Raw genomic sequence first — 6,417 nt, forward strand, 5'->3', positions numbered from 1 at the left:
AGGCGAGCGACGCCGTGTTTTTCTTGAGCGACGATATGTCAATCGACACATATTAAAAACCAGAATAGGACAGTCTTGAGAGCGATAGTGGGAGAGTGAGAATGCCACTAAGAGAGAGAGAGAGAGAGAGAGAGAGAGAGAGAGAGAGAGAGAGAGAGAGAGAGAGAGAGAGAGAGAGAGAGAGAGAGAGAGAGAGAGAGAGAGAGAGAGAGAGAGAGAGAGAGAGAGAGAGAGAGAGAGAGAGAGAGAGAGAGAGAGAGAGAGAGAGAGAGAGAGAGAGAGAGAGAGAGAGAGACTAGGAGGAGTGTGAACACCACCCGGACTACGACTGTCTGATATTTAGTTCAGCTCACCCTCAACCCGGACCTCGCAGTTCAAACAAAGAGTATGATATCGGTGTGATTAGTGACTTTGAGAAGGCTGACATTTAGACTGTGGAAGTACCCTCACCATGTCCTTTAACCCCCCCAGCAGCCCTCAAAGGATAATGAGCCTGTAACTACAGTATGAGTAGTATCACGCTTACATCAAAGGTTATTAGCTAAATAACACACACACACACACATAGGCAGGCGCACACACACACATAGGCAGGCACACACACACACACACACACACACACACTGCCCTTAGACACATCTCCATTGATCTGTAAACATCTTTCAAAAACGGAGGCCGTAATTGTGCTGGCAGGAGACTATGGATATGGTGATGGATGGTATAGACATTATGTGCTAGCGTGACCTACATCTAAACTATCTAATGACAGGTTTCCAATGGTAACTGTGTTTCCTTTGATGTGGATATTTGCCATATGAATAGAGACATGTGTCCATATATCTTTTCTACTGCACAATGTCTCCCTTGGTGATAATAGAAAGCCATGTACTGTATATTGTCTACCCCAGGGTGCTTTCTGGAGGAACTGGAGGTATCACAATATATGAGCAAGATGATGTTCATTCATATCTGCTGGAGATACAGTGGTCAGTGTGAGATTAGACACAGTTATTGAACTGGCCAATGAGAGTTCAGAGTGTTAGAAACCTCTCTGTGACTTTGGTGTGACAAAGTCACAAAGGCGGAGATGCACACTGCAGGTAACGCCACACACACACACACACACACACACACACACACATAGTTTTAGTCATCTTAAACCCAGATTATGTTCAGAGTCTGATGATGGATTGTGCCTGTTGATTGGGGGGAGGGGTGGCAGATCGTTCCAGAATGAAAGGTGGAGTAGACTGGTCAAGGCTGATTGGGTGCAATGATGGTTATTGATCGAGTGATTCAGTTGAAAGGACATGGGGGGTCCATGGAGGCACATATTCGTTAATGGGGATTAGTGGGGAAGACTGTTCAGGGATATGGGGAAGCACTGGTGTGATGTGGGGCTTGATGTGTGGGTGGTAGGTGACATGACGCAAGACCCCCCCAACTTCTCATAACCCTTCTATTACCCGCCCCCCGACCAGTTGCTGTGGCAACAAGAAGAAGCAGGAGATTGTTTATTCCATGTGAGAGGAACTTTTAAATGTTGGATTATTTCTCGGGTGCAGCATTCTGGCTAACGGCTAAGTTAATGCGTCCCTGAAGTGAAATGAAGAAGAGTGGAGAGGCCTCTCGCCTCGTCTCATTACCGAGATTTACCAGCAGCTGCCATCGCAGCCAAGCACCGGCAGTGAGAACGGGGGGGACCGTAATTGCGCTGTCTGTCGAGCGAAGCTCTGGGGATAAGGGGGGTAGGAGCACTTGAGATAAAGGGAAACATACTGGTGGGTTTATCACAGGTCGGGTTCCGTCGTTGTCGTTTTTATGAAGGCTTCAGGAATGCCTTTTCGAAGTTCGTGTGAGCGGATGATCAATCCCAGAGAGTTGAATCTCATCTCATTTCAGGGCGAATGCTTTAGGCTGCCTGTGACTCCTTGAGGTGGAGGAGGCCTGACCATTGTCTTCAGATGCAGCTTGCCATACAAGCATCGTTAAAGCTTTTGCTGTGTTCATTTTTTTTTTTAAATGTTTTCTTCTCTCCTCTTATACATACAAGCTACACCTGTATATAAAATGTGTGTGTTGTCATCTGAAAAGGTCTTTAGTTTGAGATAAGGATGTGTTGCAATACATGAGCAGGGAGGTCCACGGTAAGCAGTTGTTGAAGAGTGACGGAATACTAATGGAGGATTCAGGCCAACGTGTTTGAACATTATCCCTGATGACAGACTCTAGGAACACACACACACACACACACACACACACACACACACACACACACACACACACACACACACACACACACACACACACACACCTCGGCACAGCCATCAGCTGCCAGGAGATGTCACGCGGCAGAATCCCCCCTCACACACACACACACACACACACACACACACACACACAGACACACACACACACACACACAGACACACACACACAGACACACACACACACTGGCACTAAGGGCTGTGTGAGGGTGAGAAGACAAACACAGCTGAAGGATACGTCCTTTCAGAAAAGAAAAGAGAAGAGAAAAAGATACAGATTGAAAAAAAGGAAAGACGGGATATATGAGCTGTGTTAGAACCTTAAAAGGACATGTTTACATTAAGCTGGGCAGATGTGGATTCTAGAGGCGGTTCATTTGCGTTCATCCTGCAGAAACCACTGTTCCATCGGCAACTGCGTTGTACATATTGTGCCTTATTGTAAGCAGCTATTTAATAAAGGTTATTATATGAGCAAGCAGCGTCATTTAATCTTCAGAACAAACAAAAGAAAAAACACAACATTGTCCCCCCAGCGAGTTTTGCTGATAAATTCATAGGAAACACAGTTTATTAGCTCTTAACAACCTACTCACAAACAACTCGCGGTCATGTTGACTTCCATAAATCAGGGGTTCCGTGATGCTCGTAATATTTTCCACTTCGCTTCCCATCAGGAGAATACCATTTCCTAGTTGCGATCGTATAGGATGAGAGAGAGAGAGAGAGGACCTGGGGTGTGTGTGTGTGTGTGTGTTCAGATATTCATTGCATTCTTTGTCTTATTAGTTATGAATGTGGCGACTTCATGGTTCTGTTTTTGTACCTCGTACGTACACACACACACCAAACACACCCACACACACACACACACACACACACACACACACACACACACACCAGGGTATCCTAATGTGCCACCACCTTCGTTAACGCCTGTGCAGACTCTCCTGAAAGACAAAAGCAGAGTTCCATTAGCAAAGCTACAGTACAACTAGCACACCACCCCCATAGGCTAGAAGCATGTAGCTGACATAAATGTCAGTGCATGAACACATTTAGGGTTAAAGGTCACAAGACGGAACAGAAGACTGTTCAGATAAGCCCAAAGTCAACAGGGGCACATTACTTCCACCCGTGCAGCCGGCGTGGGGTATTTTAATGATATTTCAATAATTTAAAAAAAATATATTCATGGTGCTTTTCTCCGAGGGGGAAGTGTGAGGAGATTTACATATGACACGCTAGGACACGCGTGATCAGAGAGGGAGCAGGAGGGCCTCGGCACGAGAAAAAGAGCAGGGTGCGTGTGTGCGTGTGCGTGTGTGTGTGCGTGTGCGTGTCCGTTCGTTCCTGGAGTATCTACGTCATCGTTTGAAAACACACTCAAGCTCCTGACACAAGCAGACATGCCCTTTCAACTGACTGTAATTCTAATAGAGTATCAGAATGTGTATTTGTGTTTATTTACAGTGCAGTGTGTGTCTATGTCTGTGTGTGTGTCTATGTCTGTGTGTGTGTCTATGTCTGTGTGTGTGTCTATGTCTGTGTGTGTCTGTCTGTGTGTGTCTATGTCTGTGTGTGTGTCTATGTCTGTGTGTGTGTCTATGTCTGTGTGTGTGTCTATGTCTGTGTGTGTCTGTCTGTGTGTGTCTATGTCTGTGTGTGTGTCTATGTCTGTGTGTGTGTCTATGTCTGTGTGTGTGTCTATGTCTGTGTGTGTCTGTCTGTGTGTGTCTATGTCTGTGTGTGTGTCTATGTCTGTGTGTGTGTCTATGTCTGTGTGTGTGTCTATGTCTGTGTGTGTCTGTCTGTGTGTGTCTATGTCTGTGTGTGTGTCTATGTCTGTGTGTGTGTCTGTGTGTGTGTCTGTGTGTGTCTGTGTGTGTGTCTATGTCTGTGTGTGTCTATGTCTGTGTGTGTGTCTACGTCTGTGTGTGTCTGTCTGTGTGTGTGTCTATGTCTGTGTGTGTCTATGTCTGTGTGTGTGTCTACGTCTGTGTGTGTGTCTACGTCTGTGTGTGTCTATGTCTGTGTGTGTGTCTATGTCTGTGTGTGTGTCTACGTCTGTGTGTGTCTGTCTGTGTTCGAAGGTCGTGTGCATGTACAGTAAAAGTGTGCGTTCAAGTGTGTGTATATGTGTGTGTCTGCAGAGTGCGTGTGTCTGACAGGGTTTTTGCCGCTGAGTATCCCCATGTTAAGGATCAGCACCACGTTTCATCACCCTGGACACACATCTGAGGGCAGCGAGGAGGAGGAAGAGGAGGAGGGGGAAGAGGAGGAGGGGGAGGAGGAGGAGGAGGAGGAGGAGGAAGAAGGAGCCGAGTTGACATTTATTCCCGTACTCCCAGGGGAGTCGGGGGTGACTCAAGAAAAAAGCTTAAAGCTAATAGATGCAGTGTGTTTGACGTGGTTGCCTCCAAAGGTCAGCTATGCTGGAGAAAGGCCGATGATGTAACGTCCTCCACTTCGCCACATCGGGGTCGCTTGGAAACCAACAACAACAGCGTCTTTTCATTACTGATTCTCGGGAAACCGATGGACTGATGCACATGGAAAAGTTCAGGATCAATACAGTAAAGGGGGTTGTTGTTGGTGTTGTTGTGGTGGTGGTGGTGGTGGTGGTGGTGTACTCGGACACTAACCATGTACCGTGAATTGCTCCAATAAACACACAGCCAGCAGAGTGAGATCATGCCACATGTGCACAGCCCATGGTAAGCAAGACTGTGCCGTCCATTAGGCTACAAGGTGCCCTGGATATGGGAGACCACAGGAATAATACATGAGGGTTAAACCCACACCAGCTTATGCTTAGGATATAAAGTGCTGCTGCTGCTGCTGCCCCTTCGTGGTCGTTCATTTGGAAAAACGGGTGATGTGGGATTTGAGGTCATTGGATCACAGCAGCGTACACGTACATGTAGATCTGGTGTAAGCTGAACATTGTAGCAACGTGAGCCAGAATCTAACAGACCTGAACTAATGGACCATTTGTTGTTTTTCCGATTAGATCAGGTACTTATACGGTCTGTCGAAACATAAATGTTGTACTGCATCGAGCATGCTGCATGTATCGAACATGCGTTAATGCGTTCATTAAACTCCCGTCATTAAATGGCAAATGAAGATCTAGGATGAGGCCATGATCGGTGCGTGAGCTCGTGGGATGATTTAGTGCAAATGTTACCGTATGCAAATTCTGGGGTGGGGTTAACGTGTGTGCGGGGGGGGAATAAGGGAAGGTTCTGGTGGGGTTAACGTGTGTGTGTGTGTGTGTGTGGGGGGGGGTGGGGGATAAGGGAAGGTTAGCATACACTGTTGGTGGGTGGTGCAGGATAACCCCTGGGAGAATGTCATCTTCATCTGCGGCGTGGAGAACATTCGGTACGGGTCAGAGGTCACATCTGTGGGGGTATTTTCAGCAGCATTTCCCCCCGTTACTCACAGATAGAATCTTTGGTGATTCACTCCGTCTGCCAGGTTAGATGCTGTAGTGCAGAAGATCACAAGGATTCATCGTTTCTGTCACGGGAGCCCAAAACAATGCCACAAGCCAACGGAGGAACTAAAAAAAGAAAATGTCTAAACCGTCTTGAGCAAACATTTGAGGAAGCGAAACAAAGGTGCCTGGCAGTTCAAAACCATGATTTTGAATAAAGGAAGGTTTTGAGATACAAGCACATAAACCGGCATGTATGCGCGCACACACACACACACACACACACACGCACATAGACAAACACATACACACATTTGACTACTTTATTTGGGTTCATAGTAACACATCCCATCAACGCAAAATATAACAATGGTTGCTCCTTGATACAAGTAGCACCGTCTTCGCCAGACACCTAAGCTTCCCACAACAGCTGACACAGAACAATGTATTGCAAGCTGCTTGGCTTTCGTCAAAAACAACAATGCCAGGTGTATTTAGCACATTAGAACAAAATGTCTTGGCACAGAGCTGCTGCACTTATGTCTGCTCTGACACACACACACACACACACACACACACACACACACACACACACACACAATCGGATGCATCATTAATCAAAAGGTGCCTCAGGCAGGCAAGAGCCTCTCTTTCACCCCATCAGGAAGTTTACATCGATACTGACTACTGCAATCAACCAGATTAAAT

The sequence above is a fragment of the Argentina silus genome, assembly GCF_951799395.1.
Source record: "Argentina silus genome assembly, chromosome: 21".
In the NCBI taxonomy this organism is placed as follows: Eukaryota; Metazoa; Chordata; class Actinopteri; order Argentiniformes; family Argentinidae; genus Argentina; species Argentina silus.